Source organism: Microtus pennsylvanicus, chromosome 3 (assembly GCF_037038515.1).
Source record: "Microtus pennsylvanicus isolate mMicPen1 chromosome 3, mMicPen1.hap1, whole genome shotgun sequence".
Lineage (NCBI taxonomy): Eukaryota > Metazoa > Chordata > Mammalia > Rodentia > Cricetidae > Microtus > Microtus pennsylvanicus.
In genome coordinates, this window is record NC_134581.1 from 137,109,916 (window position 1) to 137,132,657 (window position 22,742).

At 44.8% G+C, this 22,742-nt stretch overlaps 1 protein-coding gene across 1 annotated transcript in view; it reads right to left on the reverse strand.

Annotated features, from left to right (window-relative positions):
* Plppr1 (phospholipid phosphatase related 1) overlaps positions 1-21,368 on the reverse strand; it is a 231,884-nt gene extending 210,516 nt beyond the window's left edge. Inside the window, exon 1 of the mRNA XM_075967221.1 lies at positions 20,706-21,368. The gene's annotated coding sequence lies outside the window, so the exon portion shown is untranslated. The remainder of the gene's footprint in view (positions 1-20,705) is intronic.
* Positions 21,369-22,742: the final 1,374 nt, after the last annotated feature.

The window sequence follows — 22,742 nt, forward strand, 5'->3', positions numbered from 1 at the left end:
GGCAATATACAGATTAATGTAGATGGGTTAATTTAAGATATGAGTTAGCCAGAAATATGCTTAAGCCATTGGCCAAACAGTATTGCAAAAATATAAATTTTTATTATATATAATAATAGTGTGATTATTGCAGGGTTGAACAGCCAGGAAAAATAAGTAGCCTCCTACAACACATATGTATATGTATATATATGTATATGCATACAGTATGTGTGCATACACATATATATATTCAGATGTATGTGTGCATGCATGTAAAAATCAGAGGACAGGTTGGTGGTGTTTCACGCCTTTAATTCCAGCTCTCAGGATGAAGAGGCAGGTGGAGCTCTATGAGTTCAAGGCCAGCCTGGTCTACAGAGAGAATTCCAGGATAGCCAGAGCAACACAGAGAAATGCTATGTGAATTGGGAATGTCTTATCTGGAGGAAAAAAAAAAAACAATAATCCACAGGAAAAAGAAATCCATAGTGAGAGGGGAAAGCCAAAATAGTCAAAACAGAGCCACTGAGCAAAAGTTTCAGGAAAAGAGATCTTAGGCTCACGGAAGATAAAATTCGCTGGCAGGTGTCAAGTGAGCTGGGTCATGCTGACAGCATATATCTAAATGCTTGAAGAGCACCAGTGTGGCAGCCAAACCTGTAGTTTTGGGTGATAAAGTTCGACGGCATTGCTCAGCTTCTCAGCCTCTCTCACTGTACTAGCAAACTGTAAATAATAATTGTGCATCCCACTGCATGTATAGATACTGCATCCACAGATTCAACCAAACACCCACCAGAAACATCCTGGAGGAAGGGAGCTGTCCGGAACACATACAGACTTTCTGTCCAAATTCCTTAACAATACAGTATAACAATTATTTGAATACTATTTGTGTCTTATTAGGTGTTGTATACGTGTTGTATAAGATGAACCAGAAGATGTGTGTAGGTTACAATGCTAATCCTATGTCATTTTAAATGGGACTCAAGTGTATGCTGATGTGACTAGCCATGGCAACAGAGATCCTAGAATCCATCCCCTGCAGACACTGAGAGAATGCACTTCCCCATAATACTGAAGGATTAACACAATAAGATAAAATAAAAATAAAACAAAATAGTCTCCAGCAGTTTCTCCCTTGCAAAGACTCGATAAACAGAAGTTGCTTTCAGTTTGACTTTGATATTATTAATGTGTAGAAAGTAGAAGTTGTCAATTGCAATTAGAGAAGATAACTTTGGAAAACACAATGTAAAATCCAAATGAATCCTAAGCAGACAATGGCTTTAAATCTGACCATTGCAACAAGATGGGGTTAATGGTGTCTATGGGCCAGAGAATCTCAATATGTGCATAACATCCTCTGGGCCATTTCATCCTACTCCTGTGATGTGGAGCCACAGTGCCCAACACAATAACCAGACAGATCAATAAAGTTAAAACAAGAATTCCCGCAGGAGGTGACGCGGGGAGAGAAAAGCCCATCAAATTGGATTATGACATGAAGGGCCTCTGTGTGAGTGTTGAAAATATCTGTAAGTGATTTTATATGACCGAAAGCAGAGTACCAAGAGCCGGTGATTACATAAATAATGGAGCAGGAGGCAGCACGGAGTATTTAAAATTACTCAAGACAATGATGAAGTATAAGGCTACCATTGCAAAGAGAGCATCTAATCCAATTCTATATGGAATTGATTAGCTGATCTTTTGATTTACTTGATACATTTGGCTGAATGACTCTTAGAAAGATAAACACAACTGTCTCCACTGGAGACTTACAGGTAAGCTCCAGCCCTGAGGAAATAAGAACCCATAACACGTTTCACAGCCTGCAATTTGGTATTTGATTGTTAGGCAGGTAGCAAAAACATGCTTCCTGGATTAGTACAGGAGAATTTTCACTGGTAACATATAATCTTGAAAACAAGTCATTGTTACACAGGATGCAAAAATCCTACAAGGAAAATAAAACGCGATTCTTTTCAAAGTGGGAAAATCCCCTCCCAGTGAGAGCCTCTACCTAATCAGCAGCTCAACTAAAGGGTTGAAAATCCTAGAAACCGAACTAAAGCTCTCAGGAGTCCCACATACTGTCTTGTTTATGAAACTGTCATGTTGTTATGAATAAAAATCACATTTGTCGCCGGGCGGTGGTGGCGCACGCCTTTAATCCCAGCACTCGGGAGGCAGAGGCAGGCGGATCTCTGTGAGTTTGAGGCCAGCCTGGTCTACAAGAGCTAGTTCCAGGACAGGAACCAAAAGCTACGGAGAAACCCTGTCTCGAAAAATCAAAAAAAAAAATCACATTTGCCCAACTCCTTCCCAGTCCATCTCCACAGCCTTTCTGGTCACAGTAGGGCCAGGCTGCTCCTCCTCAATTCCCATTCTGTCTACTGCACTTTGGCTGACACAGCAAATGTACTCAGCAGAGCCATACAACAGAGTGGGAGACAAAGCCTTGAAACAAAGGAGAGTTGTTGATAATTTCTTTGCTTGTTTATTTATTTCCAGTTCTCTCCTTCTGGCAATCAGGGATTTCAGTGACAAGGTCCTGGGATAGGCACTGGAACAAATCCATTTACAACACCCTCAGGGACCCCAGGGCGGTGGATAATTGGTAATAAGTCTTTGTGAAGAACAGATCCTGAGAGTGAGCTACTGGGATTGTACAAAACTCTGCCCCAGGCAGGTAGTATAAACTAAGAGAAGTACACCACCTCGGCTCTAGTGCCCCAGTGTCATTCTGGATCCTGCTCCGATCAATGTTGTCAGCGATGCCTTTCAGATATGATGTAAGTGTATTTTGACACAGATCAAAGGTCATGGCTAAAAAGTAAATGCATGAAAGAGGTTTGGGAAATTTTCTTGTCAACTGGAAGATTTGAAGTAATAGAATCCAGGCTATTAGGTAGATTAAGCTTCATCAAGAAATGATGTTCACCATAGACAAAGACATTCATGTTTGTGATTATTTGGCATTGAAGTATTTGGTAAATGGAGTTTGCTACTTCCCTTCCCGGGGGTCAGTGGGAGTGGCAGAGCCCATGATAAGCTCCCAGTGCTCTGCAGAATAGGAGCTTTGCTTCTCAGTGTGACACACCGTCATTTATTACCAAGCCCAGCATGCTGTTTACGCAGCATCGGTTCTTTGCGACTCTCAAAAAGTCCTTTCCTCCAGTCACATAGAAACACTTTTAAAGAAGCAAATTTATTCAACAGATGTCAGTATCTCATTTATTTACCTGACCAATCTTGCAAACTAGGCAGAGAGAGTACTTTCCTTATGCATAGTGCTCCACTAAGGCATTAGAATTTGATTCTTGCCAAGAATGGAGACTCACAGAAGTTATGAAAATTCAAAAGACTTTTTTTTATAATTGAGGTGTTCTAGTTCAGTTTGGGAAGATGGGAGAGGAAGCACGACAGGGGAATGACCTAGAGACACCAAGGACACGGTAATGATTCATCCAAGAAGAAGCCGTAAGAGTCTAAGCGAATCCTGTGGTGATGGGGCTGGGGGCTATGAAATCGATCTGGAAGGTTTTCTGAAGGTAAAAGAATGGAGGACTTAGGGACTAATTTAAAAAGGGAGAAGAAGGCTCCAAGAAGGGACCAGACATTCTAGTTCACCAGACAGTTAACAGTCAGGTCATTAACAGATATGGGAAGTCTGCAAAGGCCAAGTGTGTGGGGGAAGGTAAGCATTTCTTCATGTTTTGTCTAAGGTACTGGCTGTCATTTGCAGTGAGATGCTACCAGGCACTTAGCTCCTGAATCTGGGCTCCCTGTGTGGAAACATCAGAAATGAATTAATAGAAAGTTTGTATTTTACTCCATTTACATCCTGCCCTTTTGCATTCACTTGACTCATCAAAGACTAAGTGCTAATAACTTCTCAACACCAATTTAGAAGTCACTGGGAGATGATGAAGTGCAGGCCAGTGTTGTGGAGTGAGCTGAGTAAATTGTTACCGCTGTCGCGGAGGGCGGCTCAACAGAATGAGTCTCAGTTGAAAATATGCCATCGATAGAGTAGGTTTTCATTTGATTTATTTCCTTTTTTTAAGCACCATCTCATGATTTTATTGTCTTCACAACAAAATAAGCTAAAGACTGGATGATCTGGCCATGGCCTTGTCACCTCCCAGTTCAAAACGCCTGCCTCCTCCAAAGCAGAGTTCTCTGTGTCTACAGTCAGACTCCACACCCTCAGCCTCAGCACAATCAGCTCAGTAGTTTTATCCTTTTGCAGTACAAGGGCTTTGTTGGCCACTCTAGCCTCTCTGGTTCCTGTCAATTGCTCCTGAACATGAGGCCTGTCCTGGAGGGGTTGTGCAGCCAATGTCACACTATTGGAAAAAACTGATTTTCCCTTATGCAGGTGGCATAAGTGTCATTTCAAGTATTAAACTTTACCCTGGTGGCTAGGCTTGCAGCCAGTCATTATTATAATATATATCAAAATAAATTATAAGATAAAACAAAACTCTTACCTCAGAATTGGACAAGGCAAACCAGCAGAAGGAAAAGAATCCAAGAAAAGACACAAGAGTCAGAGACCCACTCCTTTGGTCACTCAGAAGTCCTACAAAAACACTGAATTGGAAGCCATAAGATGTATGTAGAGGATCTGCTGCAGACCTGTGTAGGGAAGCATTTGATGGAGGCTTTTTTTTAAGTGAGGAGAATTATATGTAGGCAGAACATCCCTCCAAGGATACACATCAAAATATTAATGGTGGTTATGAGCTATGGATGTTGGGATTCCATGCATTACCTCTATACCTCTAAATTTAAAGACAAACCTTGACACTCCTTTCAGGTGGTACAAAATGGGAGAGATGGTCACACATAAAATAGCTACAAGCCAGGAACTGAAACAAAAGGCGCTCTTCAGAAGTACAAAGTATGACATAAAAAATGAAGAAGAGAATAATCATTTCTAACTAGAAACACCTGGAATGATGGGAGGTTAGGAGGCTCTGAATTGTGGGAGGAGCTCCAAGACAGGGAAGCAGACATGCAGAGGGAAAGCTTGAGGAAAGGAAAGACCTTTCATGTAGCTTGAGCAAGGAGGAGCTGAGATGCAGAGGGAAAGCTTGAGGAAAGGAAAGACCTTTCATGTAGCTTGAGCAAGGAGGAGCTGAGATGGAGAAGACAGAGTGTGAAATGAGGCCCTCATGCCAACCTCCTAAGCATCACTGAGGAAAGGTGTGATAAGCCCTGAAAATGTATGTTAGGCAGACTTTCAGAATTGGAGGGAAAGAAGACCAAAGACTAGGATATGACAGGGAAAACAAGCAAAATTATGAGAACAGCCAAAACAAAAATGATGCAACCAGAGAATACAATTTTTCCACACCCACATTTAAGGGAAAATGGAACCTTACAAACTTAAAATAAAAAGTAGATTGAAGATGAGAAGTCATGGAGATAAAAGGGTAATGAGAGGACATTACCAGGATGCCATGGGAAGAGACAAAGTGACCCCAGGGTGGCAGAAGAGTTGATGAAATATTCTAGTGACAAAGAGAAGGCTACAGAGGCCAGTAGAGACCAGAGCGGCCCATAGAGAGTGGAGAGGAGTAGAGAGTGGAGAGGCCCGTAGAGAGCGGAGAGGTCGATAGGGAGTGGACAGGGGGAGAGGTACCAAAGGGGGAGATGAAAGAACAAGAAGCTGTGGCACACAGGGCTTCTGAATTTCCAGTTTGGGAAGTGGAAACAGTTCTAACTTGTCTAGGATCGATCAATACTGTTACTAATGGGCACCACCTTGGGCCAGTTTTGACCCATAAATTATTTTAGAAATTTTACATCACTACAGAGAGCAATAGAGAGACTCGTTATATGGAGTACCTCTTCTCAAGGCATTTCCTCTTCCTCATTTGGGGAAACTTTCAGAGGAGTTTCATGCCAAATGTTAGCGCTCATTTCTTCTTGAAAAAGTCAAGCATACATCCACTTTTATTGCTTTTATATCTTTAACATCGAAGCCTTCATATTTAAATTTTTTATTTTTTTTTAATAATGGGAGGAGCAGAATGTGCACATGAGTGTAGGTGTTCACAAAAGCCATAGGTATTGGAATCCTCTGGAGCTGGAGTTTCCAGTGGTTATAAACTCCTGGACACGGGTGCTGAGAACGCAACTTGAGTCTCTTGCAAGAGCAGTAAGCACTGGACTTTAAGTCATTGGTCCACCCCAGAGACTCCATTTAAAGCACAACCCGCTCCAGGAATCTCCTCCACCTTTCAGTGTCGACAGGGAATGCTCTCAATGCAGATTACTATTGATCAAACAATAATGACTATACAAGTCAATTCAGAGAAGGCAGAATCGCAGATCCTAGTATTTCTGGAACTCTAAGGAAGCGGCTAGTCTGCTGGTCTGAGCTGGATTAACTCATAGAAGAATCTTTCCTGTACCATTTTTATAAGAGCCGTGCTCTTGTTTTTAGCACATATACGCAGATGTCCGTGTGTGTGTGTGTTTTATTTTTATATAAAAAGTAGAGTTTTCCATTAGCCACTACTCCATCTCTTGTGGAAAAAGTCCCCCATCAGCATTGTCAACATGGGACCCTTCTCATCAGAGTTCATACCTTAGCTCTACCTCGAGGCAATTTAAATATTTAGAAAAGTCATTGACCTGTGTCTGCTCCTTTTTTTTTATCAACTCTTATATGATAATGTGGGAAATAAAGAAATATATGTGAAGTACTGAGAATGGTACCTGTAATAAGGCATGCAAAACATACCATCCATCTATCATATATTTCTTTCTCTAGTAATCATAACACAAGGAATTCATGCTGAACGGACAGAGCATCACATTTTCAAAGTTATGTATTATTCCAAATACATATGGAATACCCCCAAATTTACAAAGTATCTTATCATTAAGAATTGGGTTAGTTTTTTCCAGATTTTAGCTACTGAAATTCATATAATTTAGTTCACAATCACCACCTGACAAATCTGCTATAAGTTGAAACTATGAAATTCATTATAAAGTTAAGCAATTGAGTTGAAGCACAGTAAAACTTATATATCCTCACATATTCATGTTATTATTTCACTCTCCACAGTCAGACTGCTGGATGAAGAGGGGTATGCATTTTCAATTCTGTGAACATCTGCCAGTTAGAGTCAAACGTCCTTGCAGTCACTCATGAGACTATGGAGTCAATGTGCTTTGTTCGCAAGCACCCAGGCCCATGCTGGTATCTGCAGTCAATGAAGACTTCTTTAACACTGTACTAATTTATACATTATACATTTACATTGAACAGCTGCAAAATGATAAAAATTTAGCGGAATCCTAAGTTATTGACTATTTTACGTGTTGGTACTCTCCACTCATTTGCTAGTGTGTGCACTATAAGGGAGCATACTACAAGTGCTCCCTTATAGTGTGACTATTAAGTCCCCTTTCAGTTATTCACAGCCACACCATTTCTCTCTTCTAAGACTTCACTTGTAAGTGGTCGTTTCCTGGATATTAGCTCTGAATGAAGCTTTCTCCCAGCCCCTGAGGATTAGTGGCCATTGAAGTCTGAGCATTCATTGCCAATGCATTAGGAGAGGTGTGTGTTTCCTATTATAAAATCAATGCTTCTATGACTTTCCCTGCAGTGGTAAAACACCACATTAATCTTTATATTTTACCTAAAACAAAAAGAAACCTTTTCCTTAGCAAGAATCTCTTGGTTTTGTGATTTACCGTCTTGCTTTGAGCCCCGTACCTACAGAATCACATGGCAAAGTGATGAAATTGTGAATGCCTTAAATCCACACAGAAGAGATTTATAAAATGTTCATAGAATATCTGGGAAATTCAAGGGCTCTCGGACTCTAGTGGCTTTGAATTAGCTCAGGCTAACCCCGACACATGCTCCTGCAAATGTTCCCTGAATCAAATATCTATTGTCTTGTGTCTATGCCTTTTGTTTCCCCAATGAAATAAGTTCACTTGTCATTTTTCATTTTGCTTTTCAGGAGTCCCAGTGTCTTCTTGGACACAGAACAAGACCATTTGGCATCTCTCCCTGTGAGTAATGATCTATTTATGGATCTGTTCCTCCGGCATATTTCTGCTGACATAGTTCTTCAGGCACAGGAAGAAAAAAAATAACGAAAGTTAGGCCACATGACATCTGAACACTACGAATGGGCTGAAGGAATAGATGATGTCCTCAGCCAACAAATGTCTTGTTTATTTTTAATTGGCAACAATTGTATACATGTGTAGAATACAGCATGAGATTTCAATGAGTGCCACGTGTCATGGTTTCTTTGAGCCTCGTATGCCTGTTAAACTGCTTCTCTCCCCTTTATGGTGAAGTCTGAGGACAATTACCAAGACTCACCTGAGCTGAAACCTTCCCCCAATAGCAAGGTCCTGAAGATCCTAATAATATCCATGGATGGGAGACTTGGACAAAAGAGCATGATAGTCATCCAAAGAGGCAAGAAGAAAGAGGGACTGAACCTCTGCTCAGGATAAGGGGGGGGGTATGCAAGACAGGCAACAGTCACTGGTGTATCTGGGGACAAGTTTTATCTACAGCGTGTACATTATAAACAAGTGCTCCTTTAAAAACATTTTTAAATATTTAGCTTATTTTTATGTATATGTATGTGTCTATGTCTGTGTACGCACACATATGTGTGTGACTAGATGTCAGCCTAACATCCAGTGAGGGTGTCTGATGATTTGGAACTGGAGTTACAGAGGGCTGTAGGCCACTTGACATGGGTGCTAGGAATCAAACTCAAGTCCTCTGAAAAAGGAACACGTGGTCTTAACCATTGAACATCTCTACAGCACCGAACAACACCTGCTTTTTAGAAACACAAGTGCTGAGGACTCCCATGATTCCAACCCGAGGGTGGATTCCTAGGAACTACACTGGGGAGAAGGACAACGGAAGTGACATCATCATAGGAAGACAAAGGAGACTACTTGTGCTGAAGGAGTGGTCTGTTCCTGATGCTAAGCATAGAAGGGAGTAGGGATCGATTGAGGACAGATACTCACAAACTGTGTCAAGACAACTTATTTGAGATGATGCTTATGGACACCTTTGACTTCATTTATGCAATCTCATGTCTCAGTGGGGAGTTGATGGCTCAGGTGGGCTTTTCACTTGTGACTAATTCTGAACAAAAGTGACTTGGACATTCAGGGGATAACATCATGATAGGAACACGAGAGCCCATTGTAGCCAGGGAGGAATACTGCACGAACATCATAGGGAGAGGGGCCAAAAATTCCTCCATCTAATAGTGCTGAAATAATCTAAAGGGCTAAGTGTATGCGTGGGGGAGTGGGGCTACCTCAGAGAAAAGTCTGAGAAGACTATAAATGCTTCTGTTGGAAGGAAGCCTTATCTAGATATCACAATGTGACTGGAGATGGATACTCAGTAAGCCCCATTTTAAAGTTAATATTCTAAAATGGACACATAACTAAGGTAAAGGCATCAAAATAAGCACCGTAATTCATTAGATTGCTAATAGCAATAATAACCTAAGGGTCACAAATATGGTAGAAGAGCAAGGGGTTTTGATGGATTTTTAAGAATAAGAGAGATAAGTGATTCGAAGCAGGTAATAGACAAAGAAAACCAAACAGGAAAATTCTGTTCCCCAGGATGTGGACAGATACAGGCTTTGCCATTGACTCTCCATAGGAGTTGACATGAATTAGGGGTCAGCAGAAAGGCTGCTTAAAATGGCAAGAGAGTAGACAAAGAAAAAGTAAGGCTCAGTGGCCTCATTCAGATTAGTCCTATGGGGTCAATGCCTGTGTTGAGTCTAGTTGCCCACTACTGTGGCTCTCTGAAGCTTCCACACATCTGGAGATATGCTCACACTCTTTTGGATATGGCCATCGTATTGGCATCTTAGATCCACTTTCAAAATACTGCTTATTTTTTCTTCTAATTCATTTATTCAGTAAATTTCATGAAGTCTTGGGGGGGTTGGATTACGTGATAATGAACAAAATAGACAGAATTCCTCGTGTGATAATGTTTATATTGTAGAAAGAGAGACACAAATAGATAGGTGAGTAAATTCACGAATGGAAAGTTACAGTATTTCTTAGTGCTGATGGGGAAATATAAATCAAAGCAAATTAAATAGTAGCAGGCTGAATCGTTTGGACATTATCAGAGAAGGCCGACCCAATGGCCCTTGAGTACATAGGCTGTTGAGGCAGGGATTGGACATCTGCAGATTCTTCTTCAGCATAAACCTTACGGCTGGATCTACCCACGAGTGCAAAGTTCCTGCATATGAATATGGCTGGCACATTTGATAAACCTTCTTTTCCTTAGCTGCCAGGATCCTAGACAATCACAGCCCAGACCCAAATGGCTCCTATTTTAGGTTCATACATTAAGACCACTAACATAAGGAAGAATGGAGCCCTGGTGATGGGAAGGAGAGACTAACCTACACCTGTGCTGTGAAAGGGGGCCTCAGCACTGGGTGGGATTCTCACTCTTATTACCCATTCTTCAGACTCTGAGTCTCTCCAAGCATGTGCATCATGTGTATGTCTGGGTAACCCCCAATACAACAAAGAATATCAAGACTTAGTGCATGCATCTAACTGGGAGAGATCAACAGTGTCCATCTTTGTTTAAGAAAGCCATATATTGACATCAATTCCCAAGCATTTTCTCCAAAGTAGAATAGCACAGAGACAGGGGACTAGACTTTAATTTTTAAAGTATAGTCTTCATGCCTTGATCATTCCCTCCACCTTCCCATTCCTTTCAAGGCTGCTGACTTCTACATGTGAGAGATATGAGACATAGAAAGGTAGGGAGACTGGCCCAGCACCATAAAGCTATGAACAGCACAGCTGAGAAACTTAACCTAGCAGAACAAGGAAATAGCATGTTTAGAAATCATAGTTTTATTTATGCGCTATTATGAGCAAAACTTCCCAGATAAGCATAAGGAGGAGTGAATTGTTTGATTAAAGATGACAGGTCAAATGCATTCATTTGGGGATTTTTTTTTAAGGTTCTAGTTGGCAAGATGCCAAATTGAAAACAAAGTCCCTTGTAATACGTTCACAGATAAATACCTTCCCTAGGAAACTTGGGTAACATCTCATTTCACCCGGAGAATGTTGCCTGGCTTCAAGTATTATTCTAATGTGAGACCCTCAGGCCTTCTAGGAGGAAGATGGGGGAGCAGAGATGGGAAGGGCAGGTTGGGTCGAGGGGGGAAATGAGAAGGCAATCTGCAGAGGTTCCTGAGTGACATTTACATGAAGTGTGAGTTTCATTTGGTAGCAACTCATTGCACAAGCTAGTCTTTGTGATTTGAGCCCAGCGGTTCCACTGTCTCAATGTGGGGGATTGTTTTGCAGCCAGATGTAGTGAAATCAGCCTTGGCTTAACAGACTGGAAAACAGTCTATTATCTCTGCCTTGCCAATCACCAGCGGTGGGACCCTGGACAAGTCACTTAACCTCAAAGGACATTAGCTTTTTTTATTTGGAAAAATTACAATTGAAACAGACGATGCCTTCCAGCAATTCTGTGAATCAAGAAGAACTGACAGCTGTTGCTGTGGATGAAGTTCAAATTTAGTGCCCTCATTACTGTACCTGTTGTTAGGATGTGAACTCTTGGGAAACCCACATTTTAATAGTTGGCTTTTATGAGACACTCAAAAGACACACATTTGCTAGTCTTTGTCCTGAAATGGAAAGTAGCCTTTAGCCTGCTAATACAATTGTAACATTCAGTAAATGCTTACTAGCCAAGGGATGTTGCTTCTGTTTGAAACTCTCAGCTAAAACCAAAGCAGGAAACAATATGCAAAGCAGAGTCGCACCATTTAAGAAAAATGGATATAAATGTTAATAGACCAAAAATGTGGGCCGGATGGGCAGCAAAGGCTTTACAGTGGACTGTCTGAGAGATTGGGACTGAAACGTGAAGGAGGTTTACTTTCTTTGTTTATTACACATGCATTCTGCATAGCAACATAATACATACAGGGATGACTTAATTCATTTGTAAATTGATTAAATATAGGACTCTTACTGGTTCAAACTAGCCTGACAAGATACTGTGTCATGGGTCGTATTATCACACTACAACAACAAACTACTAAACTAAACTAAACCTCAAAGATTTTTCTCAAGCCTTAGAGGTCCTCCCTTGCATTTATAGTTCGGGGGGGGGGGGAGTCCAAAGATATTCTTTGCAGGGATGATGTGCACAATACAAGTATGAATGAAAAGTCTTTTCTTCCTCCTTTTTTGTCTTTTGATTTCCTGCGATTCCCAGGAGAGTAGGCTGTAGGCTGGTTATCAGAGCAACTGAATGTATGGGCTTGCCTGGAAGTGATAGCAAGCAAGGCTGGAAGATGGAAATGGCGATAAAGTGAGCTTGACTTGTAGAGATGCTGAGCTGAGCATCCGTGCTCTCACCCAGACTGCTCGTGTTAATTGCATCTTATTCCACTTGAGTATGTATTTCATTGCATTCATATGTTGATGAGGGGGCATTGCTCTGTGCTTCTTATCAAAAATCTTAATAACAGGGCACCCAGAAACACCCGCCCATCGGCCATGCAAAGACATTCCATCTCCTTATGGCAGAGTTGCTCCCATCAGCAAAGTCACCTTTTCATCAGACTGCCTGTGAGCACTTATAATACCCGATGCCACGATGCTGAAAGAAATGGCCATTTCTGATGCGACAGAGGCAATCTAAGCTCTGTGCTTTCAAGCCACTGCAAAATGGATTAGAGCCACACCAAGAGAGTATTTATTCCTTATGTGTATGTGTCTCTGCTCCAGGTTGTTGCTGATGAGGAAATACCTGCAAGGATGCAGAGCTGACTCCATCAGTTAACAGTGACGAGCCACAGAAGCTCATCCCCTAAGCTTTTCCAGAGAGGGAAAGGATATGGGTGATCTGAAATTCCAAGTCCTGGCCATCAAAAGGAACAGTGAGATGTGCGCTGACTTTGGATGCATTCACGACCGTGAATCTAACTCTATCTTAGACAGCTGAGCTCAACTTTCTGCAGCTTGATTTGCTCCACTGTCAAGCGCAGATGCCAGTAACTACTCACTGTAAACCTATGGCGACAATACCCACCAGGTCCTTTAGGTAGCCTGAGGAGTGTGTGGAAGGTATCTAGGAGACTCCAACTTCCCCTCCTTTAGCTCTCTCTCTGCCCTTTCTCATTTCAGAAACAGTCAGTTTCTGTCATTGCACTCGCTGACCTCAATTTTCACACAGGCCACCGTGCTACAGTTGAACGCCAGCCAGGTTGACAGGTGTAGCAATTTCCTCCCATTTCCTAGCTTGAGTGTCCAAAGACCTCGAAATTAAAAAAGCAGATGAAAAGTGTATGAGTCAATGTGTAAACAAAAGGACTGGTCTAGACAATCCTTGCAACTCCCTCCAGGCCTGAGACAGAGAGGTAAACAAATATCAGGTAGACAGAACTTTTTCTCACCTCAGTTCTCACGGCAGCCCTTTGGCCTTACTCTGACCATTGAATGCGATGTTTGCTGGTCAGCAGACCAGCCAGGTCATGAAAGTCTGCTAGCGGCAATTGTCAGTATGTTGGATGAGGTTTCTCTCCATGCCTTTCAATGCTTGCGTTTGCTTTATATGGTGTCGCTGCAGTCTGATGGCAGAGTGGAGAGGCCAGAGACAACTCTTTAGTGTACTTTGTGGAAAGAGCAAGTGATGAGGCATTGGCATGAGGCAAAAAAAATATTCAAGCAGTTCCAAAAGAAACCTCAATAACCAGAATAAACAATGTCTTGAGAGCAGTATTTTTAAATTCATACTTAATACAAAAACTCCTTAGTGATCAAAATATTTAAAACTTAAATGCAGACAGGAGATAACACTGTCTATACAATCCTGTTTCCTTCATATCCTCTAATTTCCACACAGCATGGGGCAGGGACAGCATCAGAGAGGACCTCAGCCTCCAGTCAGGCACGACTCACCTACCATAACTAGTAGCCTCAAGAAAATTGTTGTTCTTATTTGGTTCCTCATTCTGAATCACATTTCAAGTGGAATCCCAGAAAGGTAGCCCACTATATGATTCACTACACTTGAGAATTCTAAGGCTATTAAAAAAAAGTCTATTGTTTAGGACAGCATCGATGACTCAAAGAGGGGATGATCCATTCATTTGTGTCTGCCACGCAAACTGTTTGTTGAAGAGTAACCATGAGCCAACTGATAAGCTAGACACAGAAACAGCACAGAAATGCAAGAGGACAGGAGGCCTGGCCAACCCAAGAATGGGATTCCAGAAAGAGCCATCATCACAGCCAGAAACTTAAAGGTGAGAAAGAAAGCTCTCGGTGTGGGGGCTGTGTGGAGTTTAGGATGGATGGATACAAACACACACATGTGTGCATGCATATATATTATATGGAAGGAGATTATCCATCAAACCTGAGTTCTACTCACTGTCCTGCTACTTACTGGCTAGACAATGGGGCCGCCTTATCCACTGGGATTCGGGACACAACACAAACTCTCCCATGAAGAAAGCAGACGACTTGCTAGAGAATGCTGTAAACCTCACGTGTGGGGTGTCTAGAGTTTATATTTCTCAGTGACCCACATAGGTCTGTGATTATGACACACCATCATGTCCCAGAGAGCGTTTTGCTCATTGGCTAAGTTCCCATTGGACAATGCCTGCAAGGCTGAAGCATACAATGATCAGACTAGACAGCACACTCTCATCTTCTCCCTCAGATGTCAAGCAGACATCTAGGCTACGGCAGCCTTCCTGGCCTGCTGCTCTCATGTCTACTGATCTAACTGGAAAGTCAGGATTACAGCCAGCTAGTTATAACAAACAAAAGAATTTTTGTGAACCCCGAGGCATATACGAGCTATATGTTTTTGCCTCGCCATTTTCACACGTAAGACCTTCCATACACCAAGATGAATAAACAACTCGTCAAATCCCCAAAGTCCTTCATGATAGGTTCGCTGTGGTTCTTGAGAGCTTCTTTAGAGGTTCCAGCAGGGGAGCACAGCTACTCAGACACCCTTGACTGAAGACCAGCCCTCTTCTATTAGGGAAGGAGTGTGCAGGCACTTGGAGCAGAGAGGGAGAAAGGGGACACCAGCCTCGCCAGCCAGAGAAGACGAATCAACTCTGACTCTCATTGGAGTGACAGATGCTGCAGCCAGGCTGCCCTCACATCCGTCCACTGTGATTCTTAAGTAGAGCAGGAATTAAGAGCAAGGCAACATGTACTATGTGCCCTAACACACACAGTTGATAATTCAGTTGAGAGCTGGTGATACGGCTCAGCAGGTAAAAGTGCTTGTCACTAAGCCTCACTCTGATCCTCAGAACCTACAGGATGGAAGAAGAGACCAGACCCCAGGATGTTGTCCTCTAGTCTCTTCATGTGGGTGCTGACATGTGTGCTCTCCCCCATTCTCACACACACATACACGCACACTCTCAATAATAACAATAATAATAATATCTTTTAAAAAGAAGGAAACTGGTCCCCCAACATCTACTTTTTAAAAACAAAGAACTCAATTAATTCAGATTTCCGAGTGAATTCAGAATGAGCGCAGACAGCAGCTATCTCGGGATGGCTTCTGTGCTTTCTGCCATGTTGCTCCATAAGCAAGGTTCATCAGCCTGCAGGTCCAGCGACAGCACTCAGATTGGACACTCAAGAATGTAATTCCCCAGGATTCTGGAACACCTATGATTTGTAGTGGGGAGGATCCTGTGGCTGTCCCTGCATCCCCACATTCTTGGGAGCGGATATTTTCTCTCTCTGTCTCTCTCTCTCTCTCTGCTCTCAGCCCCTGCACCTTTTGTTCCCAAGCACCACCTCTCTCCATCTGCTCCTCCTTGATAAGAACTTGCTGCTTGCTCACTGCACCTTCTCCCAGTGGTCCCATAACTCTTTCCACTGCCAGACTTCATAAATGACAGATAGATGCACATGCCTGGATGCTCTCCCTCCACTCCCCTCTGGACCCTGAAATATAGCTCTGAGCACACTATCGTACAAAGCCGCCTTTCTGACTGTCACCAGGGAAGTCTTTTCACTGTCTGCCTGCAGTTCTCTACTTCCGATCCCTGCATCCCTCCTCACTTAAAGCCATCCTGATCGTTGACACATTCCATGAAGGAATATAGATTACAGGATAGCCACAGTTAGCTCTGGGAGCTGGTCCTAGTACTCACCAGCTTGGTATGTCACAGGAAAGCTGTGAAACCAGTCTCAGTGCCAAGGCAAAAGGACTCATACACACTGTAAATCAGATTCTATATCTGGGTCCTGATGCGAGGCCTGACCCAAGGCGCATCTCTGGTGTCTGACTATCCCTCTCACAGTTCCCCTAGGCTTTTTGCTTTCATGTTAATTCTCTCCTACCTTGTCTGAGAAGCCCATTCTTACATTCTATACTGGAGCTTGATTCTCTCTTTTATCCCTCCCTGTGACTAAGTGCTGAGATTTCATTTCTGGGTTGATGGTCTCCTTTCTGTCCTCCTGCTTAGTGCAAACAAGGGTTGACCTTTACTGTACACTGAGATACTCTCCAGCCTTTCAAAGACGTTCCAGAGATACCCCCAAATCCCCTTCTGTAAAACAGAAACCCATTTACCTTTCATGGCTAACTTTCTCCCTCCTTTGCCATCCCCTGTGCAGCTACCAAAAGATCAACTGCACAGAGCTGTCTGGAATGCTGCTTTTCCTTCAGCACTGTGGTCAGTCTGAGGAACAAATTCGCTTGGCTTCCAGCCGATGTCTCCTACAGGAACCTTCATATTGCACCTCGAGTTACGTGGGCTTGGGTCATTAAGATGCATAGCCCCCCAAGTTGCACTGTGGGTGTCTAGATAATGGGTGTCTGGCTAGGATCCAAGGATGCCAAGATGCCATGAGCTTTTCAAATGACACCCTAGAGCTTCGGAGCCTTGAGTCTCAAGTTATTTATGAAGTTTTCAGTAAATCCAATAAATAAGGATATTTTGACAAGCAAGGGAAATGGGGTATGACATGCCAGGAACTAATTGTGTATTACTGTCACTGCCTCCGAGGTTTGCCTGTAACCTAATTTCTTCAGTGCATGTTCTAAAATGATGGTTCAATGCTGCTCACAGTGGCTCTGTGAAGAAGTGGCATTTCTTCACAAGATTAGGCTGAGTGTTCTTGTTTTACTCTGTAGTCTGCCTAGAACACTTTCGTCACTGGCCTTCAAAAGTGGACCCCTTGGAGAAGCAGAGGCCGAGAGTTAGCCCCTGTTTTCCTAATGCAGAGTTATTACTTTGCGGCTGAACTTCCCATCCACGTATCCAGTCATCCATTTCATGCATGTGTGTTGAATCTCTGCTTTAGAGCAGTCCTGTGCTGAGCGTGGAAGACACAGCCCTGATGCCCTGCCTCCAGAAGGAGAACAGCAGGCTTTACTTCCATCTCCTGTTTCCCGGATACATCTCCTCCCCATCGCAGCTTCACCATCCCCATCATTTCACACTGATAATCCCACAATAAGCTCCAGGCCTGCAGCCCCACCGTCCCCAATTCATCCTCCACGCCGTGGTCATGGTCATCATTCTCCAATGCATATCTGATCACGCCTCAAACTTCTCCAACCTTCAAAGGCTTCTAGGCTTTTACATAAAATTGAAGCTCTTTTTGCTTGGGGATGGGGGGGGGGAATCCCAGCCACACGTGACTCCTGCTTATTTCTCTGATATGCTGTTATTCCACTCCGAGGAGATAAGACCCTGCATCACTTGCTGCAGCCACACAAAACCCCTTCTGGGGTTCGCAATGCATACTCTTTCCATATGTCAAGTCTTTCTCTTCTCCGTATCATTGCTCAAGACTCATCTCACGTGAGACTCCCTAAGAAACCTTTGATCTTCCCATCTTCCCTTGCTCTGCCTCTGTGCTCTCCTAGAGTCTTGACTGTATGTCTATACAAACACTCCATAGGATCAGTTGTTCATTTCTACCACCCACGTGCTATTCTTTCCTCTGACTCCAGTCACGTGGGATGACTTACAGTTACCCAGTTTATATCAAGCAGTCACACGTTTCCTCTGCCTGGAATGACTTTTCAATCCCCCCCACACACCGTGTAAAGAGTATTCATTTTTTTACAATTTTTTACATAAATTCCCCCCCCCCGTGGGGGGGGAGAAGCAGATTGCTGACTCTCGAACACCATTGGCGCCTTGCTTATACTGCATCCATATGTTAGTTACATCCTCCTTGAAGGTTTGAACCAGCTTTCACCTTCTTGCATTTTTGTTTTGTTCCTTCCTGGCTCCGCTGAGAAAACCCAGAGGGAGGGAGCAGAGTGTACAGCTCATCTGCCCAGAACTCAGGACGGAGCAGAGACGCTGCTCGCTGGCGGCTTCCTGTGTGTCCGTCTCAGCTTTCCCACAGCACTGTAAACACTTTGAGGGCCAGAACTATGTTCTACATTTGTGTACAGCATCTGGTACTAAATACAAGACATGTGGTCCATAAGCGCCTATGTTATCAATAAAGTGATCTTACAAACGAAGGAAGAGGAAAGGACCAGGGCAGAGAAGATAAGAATCCTAGTAAGGGGTGGGGTGGGGCATGTTCATCTTATTTTGCTAAGATTTTTGAGAATAATGATGAGACTGTTACCCTGAAGTAAAAAAGAAATAGGGGGAGGGAAGCATAGCCTGACAATCATTGCCAGTTTCAACTGGAAAGTATTTCTGGGGAGGTCTTTTCTTCCCTAGTTATTTGAAAAGGGACAAAAATAAAAACACTTCAGATTCCTTTCATCCTGAACCCTTTTTAATAGAGTCATAAAGCCAGGCTATTTTAATCCTATGTTTTCCTTTCTCAGTACCCCCCCCCCCCATTTCATTTTTCCTTTCTTCTCCAAACCTCCTTCCTCCGGCTGTGCTTAGGAGACAAGATCTCACCTGTGAACTTCCTCATTGAAGCTCATATAGGCCATGGTTTCTCCCATTTCAAAGTCCCAGTGTTTTCAAAGCAAAACTGTTCCCTGTTGGAATCAGCAGGGTGGGGGGGGGGGCCTCTACTTGCCATCTGGAAGTGAGGAAAACCCCCTTGACTATCACCCAGATCCTAGATGCCAGTTTCCAGCGTTTCTTCGGTCGCCACCAGCTTGGCTTCCCTTACAAAGTCCAGACTTGTGGCTTCCAGAAGAGACAAGATTGCACCCACTTGCATCCACCCCACCTCCCCGTCACAAACACAGCAGAACGGAGAAACTTCCATACATACACTTCCTATACCTAAAAAGCAAACTTGTGATTACGGTAAAGGCAAGTCTGGTGACAACGTATTCTTCTATGTTCTAGATAGGACATAGCAGGCATCTCCAAAGACAATCCCATTCTGTGAACAGGAACAGCCTGCCACAGCCCCAGAAAGGAGAAGGAATTCAATGCCGACTTTCCCTTGCCAAGCACTGGACTTCATCCTGCCTTGATTGACTTCACACCTCTGATTTGCCCCTCTTCTGTTCCTCTTTGTCTTGGCCTCACCTGCTGACCCAGTGCTGGCTACCTCTGAAGGCCTTTGGATTCCAGGCTTTCCCCAGGTGCCAGCAAGCCCTTTGCTCTCTGGGAGCTCGCCTCAGCTAGGGCTGGCTTTTTTAAAGGAAATTCTTTCCTCAGGACCTTTCCCCTGGTGCAGAAGAGAAACACAGCCGTAACAGGTAACCAGGTGGTAGGTGGCAAAGCATCTCCACAGAAAGGTTGAAAGCAAAAAACAATAAAAAAAAACCCACAAAGACAAATAACAACCCCGAATCCAACTCATATTCCACACGTGTTTGCTAAAAAATCCAGGACAAAAATAAATTCCCAGATTGGCTCAACAAGGCTGCCACCACAGCTGTCTCAGTCCAGCCCCTAGAGCTGCTGCAGTGTGTGTGTGTGTGTGTGTGTGTGTGTGTGTGTGTGTGTGTGTGTGTGTGGATAGACCTCCCCCCTTTTCCCCTCCCGCCCTCAGAGCAGAGACCCTGGGGCCCTGCTTTTCTAGGAGGTGATTATACCAAGCCTTTCAGTAACTCATCATTCATCCGGCGCTGACCCGAGCCTCACCCTAGAAACTCTGTCACTGGTACCCATGAGAAAGCCCATGGCTATCCCAATTCTCCAGGTGACACCCTTACTATGTGCCTAGAGCTCAGGAAAGAGAACCTCTGGCTGGTGCCCACGCCTGAAGCAAATTAATGGCAACGCTTACAGCTAGGAGCTGAGAAATCTCAAGCCCTGTTGGGTGGGCGGGTTAGGCATCAACTACCTGCAAGGCTCCGGACCCCCACGCCCACCCCCGCGATGCCGCTGGGCTTTCCAGCCCAGAATGCACTCTGTAGGGCGGAACCGGACAGAGAGAGCGCCTCCACGCCCCCTTTGTCTCCACGTTTTCCAAATGACAGGAGAGGAAAGTTTACGAGCGTGGACGGGGTAGCTTTCTTCGGGTTCCATCTGGCACCTCGCAGAAATCGACTGTCCCTGGGATCGCCCTGTCCTCCCTGAAACAACCAGGGCAGTACCTTCATCTGCACCTTGTAACCCGCAAGCCAGGCGGGGGCCACCTGCACCTACCGCCTTTGAGTCGGGAACCCGCCCCTTCAACCCCGGCTGCCCAGGCTCAGCTGCCCCCTGAGCTGCAGGCGCCACACTCACCTCAGGCAGCCAAGCTTCTCCCTTGCGCCCTATTGGGCGGCCCGGCTGCGGACAGCGAGGTGCATTCAGGCAGCGGCTGCAGACAAGCTCTCCGGGCGCTGCTGCATTCCGCCTGCGTGGGAGAGCGAGCGGGCGAGCGCGCTGCGCGGGCGTGTGCGAGTGTGTGTTGGTGTGATGTGTGTGTGTGTGTGCGTGCGTGTGAGTGTGCATGTGTGTGTGTGTGTGTGCGCGCGCGGAGGGGGGAGGCGGGGGTACGAGGGATCACAGATCCCCCTCAGCGATCATCCCGAGTTCTGCCTCCTCTGCCGCCTCCTGTCGCCTTTGGGTCCTGGTTTTGGGTTTGGGGGTCTCTGGTTTGTTTAATGAAAGGGAAGGAGCAAAAGGCCGGCGAGGAGGGGGTATGGTGGGGTGCGGAGAGGCGGAGAGAGGGCCGCGCATGCTCAGAGAGGGGCACAGAGCTTGCTCTCAAGAGCTGGGGCGTGAAGCCTGCGAGGTTGTGCCCCGGGAGCAGCCAGGGCTCAGCGGGATTGCTGGAAGGCAGCCCGGGGAATCCCGCTGCTTAGGTGCTCCCTGCTCGGGGACTCCGGGGCTCTCGCACGCTGGAAGTCTGTAGCGGGATCCCCACCCACCTACGAGCCGCTTCTGCTGCCAGTCTTGGGTAGCACCGCGTTCTTCTTGCCTTGGATATTTTTAGTCCTTGATCAAGCAATCCCAGGGGCCAGCGCGTGACATCTGCCCAGGGATCCACAAGGAAACCCGGGCTGCAGGGCTGAAAGGAGCTTCTTGACTTGCCTTTCCTTCTTCCCCCCACCCCTGCCAACTCCACTCTGTCTAGCAACGGGTGGGGTAGGCAGCCCCCGGAGTCTCCCAAACAGCTTTGATGGCTTCAGGACAGAAAGGCACGTAATGGGGAGAGAAGGTAAGGTGAATCACTATGGACCCTGGATTCAGCCTCCTTGGGTGTCAAAATTCGACGGCGAATTCTCTTGCCTACTCAAGAGGGCAAAAAAGAACAATGCAGCCATTGTCCCACTTGTCTCCAGTGCCAAAGCAATTGTTGGCTTTCATCAATTGGGGCTTCTGGCCCCTCTGCTACGCGTTGGAAGAACTGTCAATTTAAGAGAATCCAGCAAGAGAATTTGAGCCCGCAAAGGCTCAGTAACCTGAGGCCACAGGACACCAGAGGGTGAGAGGCTTTGCAAGTGGAGTGGAAACTTCTTCAGAAATGTTAGGTACACAAAACAGGCAAAGGGTTAGTATCGGTTCCAAAGCTTCCGTTTTCCTTCCACTGTTCAGCGACACAGCAGCAAGCACACATACCCCCATCTTCTCCCCTACTCTAGAAAAGAGCACCCCAAACATGCCACCTCCTGGAAAGGTACTCCTTCCTCTCGTCTGCTCACTCCATTTCTGCCCCCCAAGGAAGAAGCCCCGGAGTGCCGCCTCCTCTGGCAAATAATTTCCAAGCTTTCATTAAAGATCACTTCGGAGCACTCCCACTATGCACTGCAAGCAAACAGATGCCTTCTTCCTGAACTCTGACCTGTGTCCCATTCATCATCCCAATAATAATGCCGAGTGACACTTGAACAGCAGGACAATTAGATCAAATCCTAGGACACACACGGAGGAGAGAAAACAGAGTGTGTAAATACCACAAACAGAAGCAAAGTTCAGGAGGAAAAAAAAATAAACCAGAGGAAGAACTCCTGGATGGAAGGTGCTTGTAAAGGGAGCGCGTCCGGGAAGTGTCACAGGTGGCAAGTCGCTTTCCCCTGAGGTCCTTGCTTGAAGGACAGTGACTCTGAGTCTCCATCTACCCAGCAGGGAGATCAGGGGCTCCAACAAAACCTCTGTGGTGTATTTGGGACTTCTACACATGCCTGGTTTGTTCGGTTGTTTGTTGTTTGTTTGTTTGCTATTGCACTATTCAGAAACGTTCAACCCAGATCTGCCTTCCCCTGCTCCCCAGTCCTTACTTAGAACAGTGAACGATGTTGGCAGATATTTCAAGGTGCTTGTATTACAGGGCCAGCC